Here is a 14,821-nt window from a genome sequence, read left to right on the forward strand (position 1 = left end):
GAACTATACATATGAGGTCTTACACTTAAATTTTAAATTAGCGTGTAATTTTGGTCTTTAATCGACGTTGTGAGAACCTTTCGAGTGTCTAGAACAAACTATACATATGAGGTCCTACACTAAGATTTTCATAAAGTGTGTAATATTGGTCTTTAATCGACGTTGTGAGTACCTTTCGAGTGTCTACAACGAACTATACATATGAGGTCCTACACTTAAATTTTAAATTATTGTGTGTGTAATTTTGGTCTTTAATCAACGTTGTGAGAACCTTTCGAGTGTCTACAACGAACTATACATATGAGGTCCTACACTTAGATTTTCATATAGTGTATAATATTGGTCTTTAATCGACGTTGTGAGTACCTTTCGAGTGTCTATAACGTTCAATACATATGAGGTCTTAAACATTGATTTTCTAATCGAGTGTTAAACAACCTTGTGAGTACCTTTCGAGTGTCTACAACGAACTATACAAATGAGGTCCTACACTTAGATTTTCATAAAGTGTGTAATATTGGTCTTCAATCGACGTTGTGAGTACCTTTCGAGTGTTTACAACGAACTATACATATGAAGTCCTACACTTAAATTTTAAATTAGTGTGTAATTTTGGTCTTTAATCGACGTTGTGAGTACCTTTCGAGTGTCTACAACGAACTATACATATGAGGTCCTAAACATTGATTTTCTAATCGAGTGTTAAACAACCTTGTGAGTACCTTTTGAGTGTCTACAACGAACTATACATATGAGGTCCTACACTTAGATTTTCATATAGTGGGTAATATTGGTCTTTAATCGACGTTGTGAGTACCTTTCGAGGGCTTACAACGAACTATACATATGAGGTCCTAAACTTAGATTTTCATATAGTGGGTAATATTGGTCTTTAATCGACGTTGTGAGTACCTTTCGAGGGCTTACAACGAACTATACATATGAGGTCCTACACTTGGATTTTCTAATCGTGTGTCAAACGACGTTGTGAGAACCTTTCGAGTGTCTACAACGAACTATACATATGAGGTCCTAAACTTAGATTTTCATATAGTGGGTAATATTGGTCTTTAATCGACGTTGTGAGTACCTTTCGAGGGCTTACAACGAACTATACATATGAGGTCCTACACTTGGATTTTCTAATCGTGTGTCAAACGACGTTGTGAGAACCTTTCGAGTGTCTAGAACGAACTATACATATGAGGTCCTACACTTAAATTTTCATATAGTGTGTAATATTGGTCTTTATTTGACGTTGTGAGTACCTTTCGAGTGTCTACAACGAACTATACTGATGAGGTCCTACACTTAGATTTTCATATAGTGTGTAATATTGGTCTTTAATCGACGTTGTGAGTACCTTTCGAGGGTTTACAACGAACTATACATATGAGGTCCTACACTTTGATTTTCTAATCGTGTGTCAAACGACGTTGTGAGAACCTTTCGAGTGTCTAGAACGAACTATACATATGAGGTCCTACACTTAAATTTTAAATTATTGTGTGTGTAATTTTGGTCTTTAATCGACGTTGTGAGAACCTTTCGAGTGTCTACAACGAACTATACATATGAGGTCCTACACTTAGATTTTCATATAGTGTATAATATTGGTCTTTAATCGACGTTGTGAGTACCTTTCGAGTGTCTATAACGTTCTATACATATGAGGTCTTAAACATTGATTTTCTAATCGAGTGTCAAACGACGTTGTGAGAACCTTTCGAGTGTCTAGAACGAACTATACATATGAGGTCCTACACTTAAATTTTAAATTATTGTGTGTGTAATTTTGGTCTTTAATCGACGTTGTGAGTACCTTTCGAGTGTCTACAACGAACTATACATATGAGGTCCTACACTTAGATTTTCATATAGGGTGTAATATTGGTCTTTAATCGATGTTGTGAGTACCTTTCGAGTGTCCACAACGAACTATACATATGAGGTCTTACACTTAAATTTTAAATTAGCGTGTAATTTTGGTCTTTAATCGACGTTGTGAGAACCTTTCGAGTGTCTAGAACAAACTATACATATGAGGTCCTACACTAAGATTTTCATAAAGTGTGTAATATTGGTCTTTAATCGACGTTGTGAGTACCTTTCGAGTGTCTACATTGAACTATACATATGAGGTCCTACCCTTAGATTTTCATATAGTGTGTAATATTGGTCTTTAATCGACGTTGCGAGTACCTTTCGAGTGTCTACAACGAACTATACATATGAGGTTCTACACTTAGATTTTCATATAGTGTGTAATATTGGTCTTTAATCGACGTTGTGAGTACCTCTCGAGTGTCTACAATGAACTATACTTATGAGATCCTACACTTAGATTTTCATATAGTGTGTAATATTGGTCTTTAATCGACATTGTGAGTACCTTTCGAGTGTTTACAACGAACTATACATATGAGGTCCTACACTTAAATTTTAAATTAGTGTGTAATTTTGGTCTTTAATCGACGTCGTGAGTACCTTTCGAGTGTCTACAACGAACTATACATATGAGGTCCTACACTTAGATTTTCATATAATGTGTAATATTGGTCTTTAATCGACGTTGTGAGTACCTTTCGAGTGTCTACAACGAACTATACATGTGAGGTCCTACACTTAAATTTTAAATTAGTGTGTAATTTTGGTCTTTAATCGACGTTGTGAGTATCTTTCGAGTGTCTAGAACAAACTATACATATGAGGTCCTAAATTTTGACTATCTAATCGTGTGTTAAACGACGTTGTGAGTACCTTTGGAGGTTTACAACGAACTATACATATGAGGTCCTACACTTAGATTTTCATATAGTGTGTAATATTGGTCTTTAATCGACGTTGTGAGAACCTTTCGAGTGTCTAGAACGAACTATACATATGAGGTCCTACACTTAGATTTTCATATAGTGTGTAATATTGGTCTTTAATCGACGTTGTGAGTACCTTTCGAGTCTCTACAACGAACTATACATATGAGGTCCTACACTTAGATTTTCATATAGTGTGTAATATTGGTGTTTAATCGACGTTGTGAGTACCTTTCAAGTGTCTAGAACAAACTATACATATGAGGTCCTTAAGTTTGACTTTCTAATCGTGTGCTAAACGACGTTGTGAGTACCTTTCGAGTGTTTACAACGAACTATACATATGAGGTCCTACACTTAGATTTTCATATAGTGTGTAATATTGGTCTTTAATCGACGTTGTGAGAACCTTTCGAGTGTTTACAACGAACTATACATATGAGGTCCTACACTTAAATTTTCATATAGTGTGTAATATTTGTCTTTATTTGACGTTGTGAGTACCTTTCGAGTGTCTACAACGAACTATACATATGAGGTCCTACACTTAGATTTTCATATAGTGTGTAATATTGGTCTTTAATCGACGTTGTGAGTACCTTTCGAGTGTCTACAACGAACTATACATATGAGGTCCTACACTTAGATTTTCATATAGTGTGTAATATTGGTGTTTAATCGACGTTGTGAGTACCTTTCAAGTGTCTAGAACAAACTATACATATGAGGTCCTTAAGTTTGACTTTCTAATCGTGTGCTAAACGACGTTGTGAGTACCTTTCGAGTGTTTACAACGAACTATACATATGAGGTCCTACACTTAGATTTTCATATAGTGTGTAATATTGGTCTTTAATCGACGTTGTGAGAACCTTTCGAGTGTTTACAACGAACTATACATATGAGGTCCTACACTTAAATTTTCATATAGTGTGTAATATTTGTCTTTATTTGACGTTGTGAGTACCTTTCGAGTGTCTACAACGAACTATACATATGAGGTCCTACACTTAGATTTTCATATAGTGTGTAATATTGGTCTTTAATCGACGTTGTGAGTACCTTTCGAGTGTCTACAACGAACTATACATATGAGGTCCTACACTTAGATTTTCATATAGTGTGTAATATTGGTGTTTAATCGACGTTGTGAGTACCTTTCAAGTGTCTAGAACAAACTATACATATGAGGTCCTTAAGTTTGACTTTCTAATCGTGTGCTAAACGACGTTGTGAGTACCTTTCGAGTGTTTACAACGAACTATACATATGAGGTCCTACACTTAAATTTTCATATAGTGTGTAATATTTGTCTTTATTTGACGTTGTGAGTACCTTTCGAGTGTCTACAACGAACTATACATATGAGGTCCTACACTTAGATTTTCATATAGTGTGTAATATTGGTCTTTAATCGACGTTGTGAGTACCTTTCGAGTGTCTACAACGAACTATACATATGAGGTCCTACACTTAGATTTTCATATAGTGTGTAATATTGGTGTTTAATCGACGTTGTGAGTACCTTTCAAGTGTCTAGAACAAACTATACATATGAGGTCCTTAAGTTTGACTTTCTAATCGTGTGCTAAACGACGTTGTGAGTACCTTTCGAGTGTTTACAACGAACTATACATATGAGGTCCTACACTTAGATTTTCATATAGTGTGTAATATTGGTCTTTAATCGACGTTGTGAGAACCTTTCGAGTGTTTACAACGAACTATACATATGAGGTCCTACACTTAAATTTTCATATAGTGTGTAATATTTGTGCGTGCGTGCGTGCGTGCGTGCGTGCGTGCGTGCGTGCGTGCGTGCGTGCGTGCGTGCGTGCGTGCGTGCGTGCGTGCGTGCGTGCGTGCGTGCGTGCGTGCGTGCGTGCGTGCGTGCGTGCGTGCGTGCGTGCGTGCGTGCGTGCGTGCGTGCGTGCGTGCGTGCGTGCGTGCGTGCGTGCGTGCGTGCGTGCGTGCGTGCGTGCGTGCGTGCGTGCGTGCGTGCGTGCGTGCGTGCGTGCGTGCGTGCGTGCGTGCGTGCGTGCGTGCGTGCGTGCGTGCGTGCGTGCGTGCGTGCGTGCGTGCGTGCGTGCGTGCGTGCGTGCGTGCGTGCGTGCGTGCGTGCGTGCGTGCGTGCGTGCGTGCGTGCGTGCGTGCGTGCGTGCGTGCGTGCGTGCGTGCGTGCGTGCGTGCGTGCGTGCGTGCGTGCGTGCGTGCGTGCGTGCGTGCGTGCGTGCGTGCGTGCGTGCGTGCGTGCGTGCGTGCGTGCGTGCGTGCGTGCGTGCGTGCGTGCGTGCGTGCGTGCGTGCGTGCGTGCGTGCGTGCGTGCGTGCGTGCGTGCGTGCGTGCGTGCGTGCGTGCGTGCGTGCGTGCGTGCGTGCGTGCGTGCGTGCGTGCGTGCGTGCGTGCGTGCGTGCGTGCGTGCGTGCGTGCGTGCGTGCGTGCGTGCGTGCGTGCGTGTGTGTGTGTGTGTGTGTGTGTGTGTGTGTGTGTGTGTGTGTGTGTGTGTGTGTGTGTGTGTGTGTGTGTGTGTGTGTGTATAGACATTACAAGTGGGGACATCGACCAGATTTTTCCGTACAGCACTGGGACTTATGTCACTTATGGGGACAAAAATGATGGTCCCCACAATTCAAACCTTATAAATTGTTATAAAATTAAATATTTTAATTAAATTGAAAACTTTTGACGTACAAAACACATAATATTCATTTTCAAAGATTTTCCATAAAAGAAAAAACAAAATTAATTTGATTTTAATAGATTTATCAATAAAAATCGAATGTCCTCATTTCTACGTCAAAAAGAGATTTGTGTGTTTAGAGTTAAACACCAATAACATTCTTTAGACACACTTCGATTAACCATGATCGATAAGTGGCGCTCCAAACGAGGCCTACTGGAACTGAAAAAGACACTTCCGGTTAAAGACACTAATTATTATCGGGTCCCCACAAGGTAACTCAATTGCTTTGACGTCACATCCGGTAAAAGACACTTTAAATGAGTCCTCACAAGGTATATAAATATTATGACGTCACATCCGGTAAAAGACACTTTTAATGAGTCCTCACAACGTATATAAATATTATTGATGTGACATACGGCTATTGACTATTCTTTTGTATGTTAATTATTCTCCATAAGTTAATTCCATGTTAAAAAATATGCCTTTGCGAAAATACCGCATACATGTATTAAGTTGACGAAAGCATTATGTTCGCTTTTAATGGGTCCTCACACGGTTGGTTAATTTTGAGAACGCCACCTTTTAAAAAGTAACTTAATCTTTATGTTCGACCTTAATTTTAATTATGTCCGAGGCCCTCGTAAGGTACTCACAACGTCGTTTGACATACGACTAGAGAATCAAAGTTTAGGACCTCACATGTATAGTTAGCTCGAGACACTCGAAAGGTACTCACAACGTCGATTAAAGACTAATATCACACACTATATGAAATCGAACTTAAGGACCTCACATGTATAGTTCGTTCTAGACACTCGAAAGGTACTCACAACGTCGATTAAAGACTAATATCACACACTATATGAAATCGAACTTAAGGACCTCATATGTATAGTTAGTTCGAGACACTCGTAAGGTACTCACAACGTCGATTAAAGACTAATATCACACACTATATGAAATCGAACTTAAGGACCTCATATGTATAGTTCGTTCTAGACACTCGAAAGGTAATCACAACGTCGATTAAAGACTAATATCACACACTATATGAAATCGAAATTAAGGATCTCATATGTATAGTTAGTTCGAGACACTTGAAAGATACTCACAACGTCGATTAAAGACTAATATCACACACTATATGAAATCGAAATTAAGGACCTCATATGTATAGTTAGTTCGAGACACTTGAAAGGTACTCACAACGTCGATTAAAGACTAATATCACACACTATATGAAATCAAACTTAAGGACCTCATATTTATAGTTAGTTCGAGACACTCGAAAGGTACTCACAACGTCGATTAAAGACTAATATCACACACTATATGAAATCGAAATTAAGGACCTCATATGTATAGTTAGTTCGAGACACTCGAAAGGTACTCACAACGTCGATTAAAGACTTATATCACACATTATATGAAATCGAAATTAAGGACCTCATATGTGTAGTTAGTTCGAGACAATCGAAAGGTACTCACTACGTCGATTAAAGACTAATATCACACACTATATGAAATCGAAATTAAGGACCTCATATGTGTAGTTAGTTCGAGACAATCGAAAGGTACTCACTACGTCGATTAAAGACTAATATCACACACTATATGAAATCGAACTTATGGACCTCATATGTATAGTTAGTTCGAGACACTCGAAAGGTACTCACAACGTCGATTAAAGACTAATATCACACACTATATGAAATCGAACTTAAGGACCTCATATGTATAGTTAGTTCGAGACACTCGAAAGGTACTCACAACGTCGATTAAAGACTAATATCACACACTATATGAAATCGAACTTAAGGACCTCATATTTATAGTTAGTTCGAGACACTCGAAAGGTACTCACAACGTCGATTAAAGACTAATATCACACACTATATGAAATCGAACTTACGGACCTCATATTTATAGTTAGTTCGAGACTCTCGTAAGGTACTCACAACGTCGACTAAAGACTAATATCACACACTATATGAAATCGAACTTAAGGACCTCACATGAATAGTTAGTTCGAGACACTCGAAAGGTACTCACAACGTCGATTAAAGACTAATATCACACACTATATGAAATCGAACTTAAGGACCTCATATTTATAGTTAGTTCGAGACACTCGAAAGGTACTCACAACGTCGATTAAAGACTAATATCACACACTATATGAAATCGAGCTTAAGGACCTCATATGTATAGTTAGTTCGAGACACTCGAAAGGTACTCACAACGTCGATTAAAGACTAATATCACACACTATATGAAATCGAACTTAAGGACCTCACATGAATAGTTAGTTAGAGACACTTGAATGGTACTCACAACGTCGATTAAAGACTAATATCACAAACTATATGAAATCGAACTTAAGGACCTCATATGTATAGTTAGTTCGAGACACTCGTAAGGTACTCACAACGTCGATTAAAGACTAATATCACACACTATATGAAATCGAACTTAAGGACCTCATATTTATAGTTAGTTCGAGACACTCGAAAGGTACTCACAACGTCGATTAAAGACTAATATCACACACTATATGAAATCGAACTTACGGACCTCATATTTATAGTTAGTTCGAGACTCTCGTAAGGTACTCACAACGTCGATTAAAGACTAATATCACACACTATATGAAATCGAACTTAAGGACCTCACATGAATAGTTAGTTCGAGACACTCGAAAGGTACTCACAACGTCGATTAAAGACTAATATCACACACTATATGAAATCGAACTTAAGGACCTCATATTTATAGTTAGTTCGAGACACTCGAAAGGTACTCACAACGTCGATTGAAGACTAATATCACACACTATATGAAATCGAACTTACGGACCTCATATTTATAGTTAGTTCGAGACTCTCGTAAGGTACTCACAACGTCGATTAAAGACTAATATCACACACTATATGAAATCGAACTTAAGGACCTCACATGAATAGTTAGTTCGAGACACTCGAAAGGTACTCACAACGTCGATTAAAGACTAATATCACACACTATATGAAATCGAAATTAAGGACCTCATATTTATAGTTAGTTCGAGACACTCGAAAGGTACTCACTACGTCGATTAAAGACTAATATCACACACTATATGAAATCGAACTTATGGACCTCATATGTATAGTTAGTTCGAGACACTCGAAAGGTACTTACAACGTCGATTAAAGACTAATATCACACACTATATGAAATCGAACTTAAGGACCTCACATGTATAGTTAGTTCGAGACACTCGTAAGGTACTCACAACGTCGATTAAAGACTAATATCACACACTATATGAAATCGAGCTTAAGGACCTCATATGTATAGTTAGTTCGAGACACTTGAAAGGTACTCACAACGTCGATTAAAGACTAATATCACACACTATATAAAATCGAACATAAGGACCTCACATGTATAGTTCGTTCTAGACACTCGTAAGGTACTCACAACGTCGATTAAAGACTAATATCACACACTATATGAAAATCAAAGTTAAGGACCTCATATGTATAGTTCTTTCTAGACACTCGAAAGGTACTCACAACGTCGATTAAAGACTAATATCACACACTATATGAAATCGAACTTAAGGACCTCACATGTATAATTAGTTCGAGACACTCGAAAGGTACTCACAACGTCGATTAAAGACTAATATCACACACTATATGGAAATCAAAGTTAAGGACCTCATATGTATAGTTCTTTCTAGACACTCGAAAGGTACTCACAACGTCGATTAAAGACTAATATCACACACTATATGAAATCGAACTTAAGGACCTCATATGTATAGTTAGTTCGAGACACTCGAAAGGTACTCACAACGTCGATTAAAGACTAATATCACACACTATATGAAATCGAACTTAAGGACCTCATATGTATAGTTAGTTCGAGACACTCGAAAGGTACTCACAACGTCGATTAAAGACTAATATCACACACTATATGAAATCGAACTTAAGGACCTCATATTTATAGTTAGTTCGAGACACTCGAAAGGTACTCACAACGTCGATTAAAGACTAATATCACACACTATATGAAATCGAACTTACGGACCTCATATTTATAGTTAGTTCGAGACTCTCGTAAGGTACTCACAACGTCGACTAAAGACTAATATCACACACTATATGAAATCGAACTTAAGGACCTCACATGAATAGTTAGTTCGAGACACTCGAAAGGTACTTACAACGTCGATTAAAGACTAATATCACACACTATATGAAATCGAACTTAAGGACCTCATATTTATAGTTAGTTCGAGACTCTCGTAAGGTATTCACAACGTCGATTAAAGACTAATATCACACACTATATGAAATCGAACTTAAGGACCTCACATGAATAGTTAGTTCGAGACACTCGAAAGGTACTCACAACGTCGATTAAAGACTAATATCACACACTATATGAAATCGAACTTAAGGACCTCACATGTATAGTTCGTTCTAGACACTCGAAAGGTACTCACAACGTCGATTAAAGACTAATATCACACACTATATGAAATCGAACTTAAGGACCTCATATGTATAGTTAGTTCGAGACACTCGTAAGGTACTCACAACGTCGATTAAAGACTAATATCACACACTATATGAAATCGAACTTAAGGACCTCATATTTATAGTTAGTTCGAGACACTCGAAAGGTACTCACAACGTCGATTAAAGACTAATATCACACACTATATGAAATCGAACTTACGGACCTCATATTTATAGTTAGTTCGAGACTCTCGTAAGGTACTCACAACGTCGACTAAAGACTAATATCACACACTATATGAAATCGAACTTAAGGACCTCACATGAATAGTTAGTTCGAGACACTCGAAAGGTACTTACAACGTCGATTAAAGACTAATATCACACACTATATGAAATCGAACTTAAGGACCTCATATTTATAGTTAGTTCGAGACTCTCGTAAGGTACTCACAACGTCGATTAAAGACTAATATCACACACTATATGAAATCGAACTTAAGGACCTCACATGAATAGTTAGTTCGAGACACTCGAAAGGTACTCACAACGTCGATTAAAGACTAATATCACACACTATATGAAATCGAACTTAAGGACCTCACATGTATAGTTCGTTCTAGACACTCGAAAGGTACTCACAACGTCGATTAAAGACTAATATCACACACTATATGAAATCGAACTTAAGGACCTCATATGTATAGTTAGTTCGAGACACTCGTAAGGTACTCACAACGTCGATTAAAGACTAATATCACACACTATATGAAATCGAACTTAAGGACCTCATATGTATAGTTAGTTCGAGACACTCGAAAGGTACTCACAACGTCGATTAAAGACTAATATCACACACTATATGAAATCGAGCTTAAGGACCTCATATGTATAGTTAGTTCGAGACACTCGAAAGGTACTCACAACGTCGATTAAAGACTAATATCACACACTATATGAAATCGAACTTAAGGACCTCACATGAATAGTTAGTTAGAGACACTTGAATGGTACTCACAACGTCGATTAAAGACTAATATCACAAACTATATGAAATCGAACTTAAGGACCTCATATGTATAGTTAGTTCGAGACACTCGTAAGGTACTCACAACGTCGATTAAAGACTAATATCACACACTATATGAAATCGAACTTAAGGACCTCATATTTATAGTTAGTTCGAGACACTCGAAAGGTACTCACAACGTCGATTAAAGACTAATATCACACACTATATGAAATCGAGCTTAAGGACCTCATATGTATAGTTAGTTCGAGACACTCGAAAGGTACTCACAACGTCGATTAAAGACTAATATCACACACTATATGAAATCGAACTTAAGGACCTCACATGAATAGTTAGTTAGAGACACTTGAATGGTACTCACAACGTCGATTAAAGACTAATATCACAAACTATATGAAATCGAACTTAAGGACCTCATATGTATAGTTAGTTCGAGACACTCGTAAGGTACTCACAACGTCGATTAAAGACTAATATCACACACTATATGAAATCGAACTTAAGGACCTCATATTTATAGTTAGTTCGAGACACTCGAAAGGTACTCACAACGTCGATTAAAGACTAATATCACACACTATATGAAATCGAACTTACGGACCTCATATTTATAGTTAGTTCGAGACTCTCGTAAGGTACTCACAACGTCGATTAAAGACTAATATCACACACTATATGAAATCGAACTTAAGGACCTCACATGAATAGTTAGTTCGAGACACTCGAAAGGTACTCACAACGTCGATTAAAGACTAATATCACACACTATATGAAATCGAAATTAAGGACCTCATATTTATAGTTAGTTCGAGACACTCGAAAGGTACTCACTACGTCGATTAAAGACTAATATCACACACTATATGAAATCGAACTTATGGACCTCATATGTATAGTTAGTTCGAGACACTCGAAAGGTACTTACAAAGTCGATTAAAGACTAATATCACACACTATATGAAATCGAACTTAAGGACCTCACATGTATAGTTAGTTCGAGACACTCGTAAGGTACTCACAACGTCGATTAAAGACTAATATCACACACTATATGAAATCGAGCTTAAGGACCTCATATGTATAGTTAGTTCGAGACACTTGAAAGGTACTCACAACGTCGATTAAAGACTAATATCACACACTATATAAAATCGAACATAAGGACCTCACATGTATAGTTCGTTCTAGACACTCGTAAGGTACTCACAACGTCGATTAAAGACTAATATCACACACTATATGAAAATCAAAGTTAAGGACCTCATATGTATAGTTCTTTCTAGACACTCGAAAGGTACTCACAACGTCGATTAAAGACTAATATCACACACTATATGAAATCGAACTTAAGGACCTCACATGTATAATTAGTTCGAGACACTTGAAAGGTACTCACAACGTCGATTAAAGACTAATATCACACACTATATGGAAATCAAAGTTAAGGACCTCATATGTATAGTTCTTTCTAGACACTCGAAAGGTACTCACAACGTCGATTAAAGACTTATATCACACACTATATGAAATCGAAATTAAGGACCTCATATGTATAGTTAGTTCGAGACACTCGAAAAGTACTTACAACGTCGATTAAAGACTAATATCACACACTATATGAAATCGAACTTAAGGACCTCATATTTATAGTTAGTTCGAGACACTCGAAAGGTACTCACTACGTCGATTAAAGACTAATATCACACACTATATGAAATCGAACTTAAGGACCTCACATGTATAGTTAGTTCGAGACACTCGTAAGGTACTCACAACGTCGATTAAAGACTAATATCACACACTATATGGAAATCAAAGTTAAGGACCTCATATGTATAGTTCTTTCTAGACACTCGAAAGGTACTCACAACGTCGATTAAAGACTAATATCACACACTATATGAAATCGAACTTAAGGACCTCACATGTATAATTAGTTCGAGACACTCGAAAGGTACTCACAACGTCGATTAAAGACTAATATCACACACTATATGGAAATCAAAGTTAAGGACCTCATATGTATAGTTCTTTCTAGACACTCGAAAGGTACTCACAACGTCGATTACAGACTAATATCACACACTATATGAAATCGAACTTAAGGACCTCACATGTATAATTAGTTCGAGACACTCGAAAGGTACTCACAACGTCGATTAAAGACTAATATCACACACTATATGAAATCGAACTTAAGGACCTCATATTTATAGTTAGTTCGAGACTCTCGTAAGGTACTCACAACGTCGATTAAAGACTAATATCACACACTATATGGAAATCAAAGTTAAGGACCTCATAAGTATAGTTCTTTCTAGACACTCGAAAGGTACTCACAACGTCGATTAAAGACTAATATCACACACTATATGAAATCGAACTTAAGGACCTCATATGTATAGTTAGTTCGAGACACTTGAAAGGTACTCACAACGTCGATTAAAGACTAATATCACACAATATATGAAATCGAACTTAAGGACCTCATATTTATAGTTAGTTCGAGACACTCGAAAGGTACTCACAACGTCGATTAAAGACTAATATCACACACTATATGAAATCGAAATTAAGGACCTCATATGTATAGTTAGTTCGAGACACTCGAAAAGTACTCACAACGTCGATTAAAGACCAATATTACACACTATACGAAAATGAAAGTTAAGGACCTCATTTGTGTAGTTAGTTCAAGACCTTCGTAAGGTACTCACAACGTCGTTTGACACACGATTATAAAATCAAAGTTTAGGCCCTCATATGTATAGTTCGTTGTAGACACATAAAAGGTACTCACAACGTCGTTTGATTCACGATTAGAAAATCAAAGTTTAAAACCTCATATGTATAGTTCGTTCTAGACACTCGAAAGGTACTCACAACGTCGATTAAAGATTAATACACACACTATATGAAAATCAAATTTAAGAACCTCATATGTGTAGTTAGTGAGGAATCAAAGTTATAATCGACGCTACCTGGTAAAGAAAAAGAACCAATCGCTTTGTGCCTTCCCCCTCTCTACGAAGCTGTTTCCGGTGGCATACATCAACGGATTTGTACGGATTGATCAGTTTTCCCACCATGTGGTTTCGTGTTGTTGGTTTGAACAGTGACTAGCTTAACGCTAAAATAACAATAATTTCAAACTTAGGGGTCTTCATACCAGGGGCGTAGGAACGTTCTAGAAGTTTGAGGGGGCAAAGAGAAACGAAAAGTGGTCTGGATAATGGTTTTGAATTTTTAATGGGGTGTAGCTTCTCCGAATGCATGTGTACTGTTAACTACTTTTTAAATTGGCGGGAAAAGACTGAAATTTAAACACAGTGAGGTTCTATTAACTGTATATGCTTTTAAAATGATAATTTGAGCCTTTTGAAAATTTCCCAAAAAATTTCTAGGTAGGGGCATTGCCCACCCTCTGCCCCTCCCGGTTCCTACGCCTCTGCTTCATACACTCAAAATAGTATGAGTGTAACTACGGTTTGAAAATTAACCACCTGTATTAAAGCCCACCATTTTTGATATTGACATAAATATATTGATTTATTTAGTTAAATCAATAAAATATCATCTTCGCACCCAGGGGTGCAAGGGGCCCGGGCCCCCTTCAGAGAGAAGAAATTAATTTACAAAGCATATTTCCGACTAACGGGTGGACGTCGAAGTTGTCACCCCCCACCCCCCACCCCTCAGAAAATATTTCTGGGTGCGCCACTGGTTTCTATTATTACATATTTTTAAATATATTTTAACTTAATAAGCAAACCTT

This window comes from Leiobunum rupestre, chromosome 7 (assembly GCF_980474605.1).
Source record: "Leiobunum rupestre chromosome 7, qqLeiRupe1.1.hap1, whole genome shotgun sequence".
In the NCBI taxonomy this organism is placed as follows: Eukaryota; Metazoa; Arthropoda; class Arachnida; order Opiliones; family Sclerosomatidae; genus Leiobunum; species Leiobunum rupestre.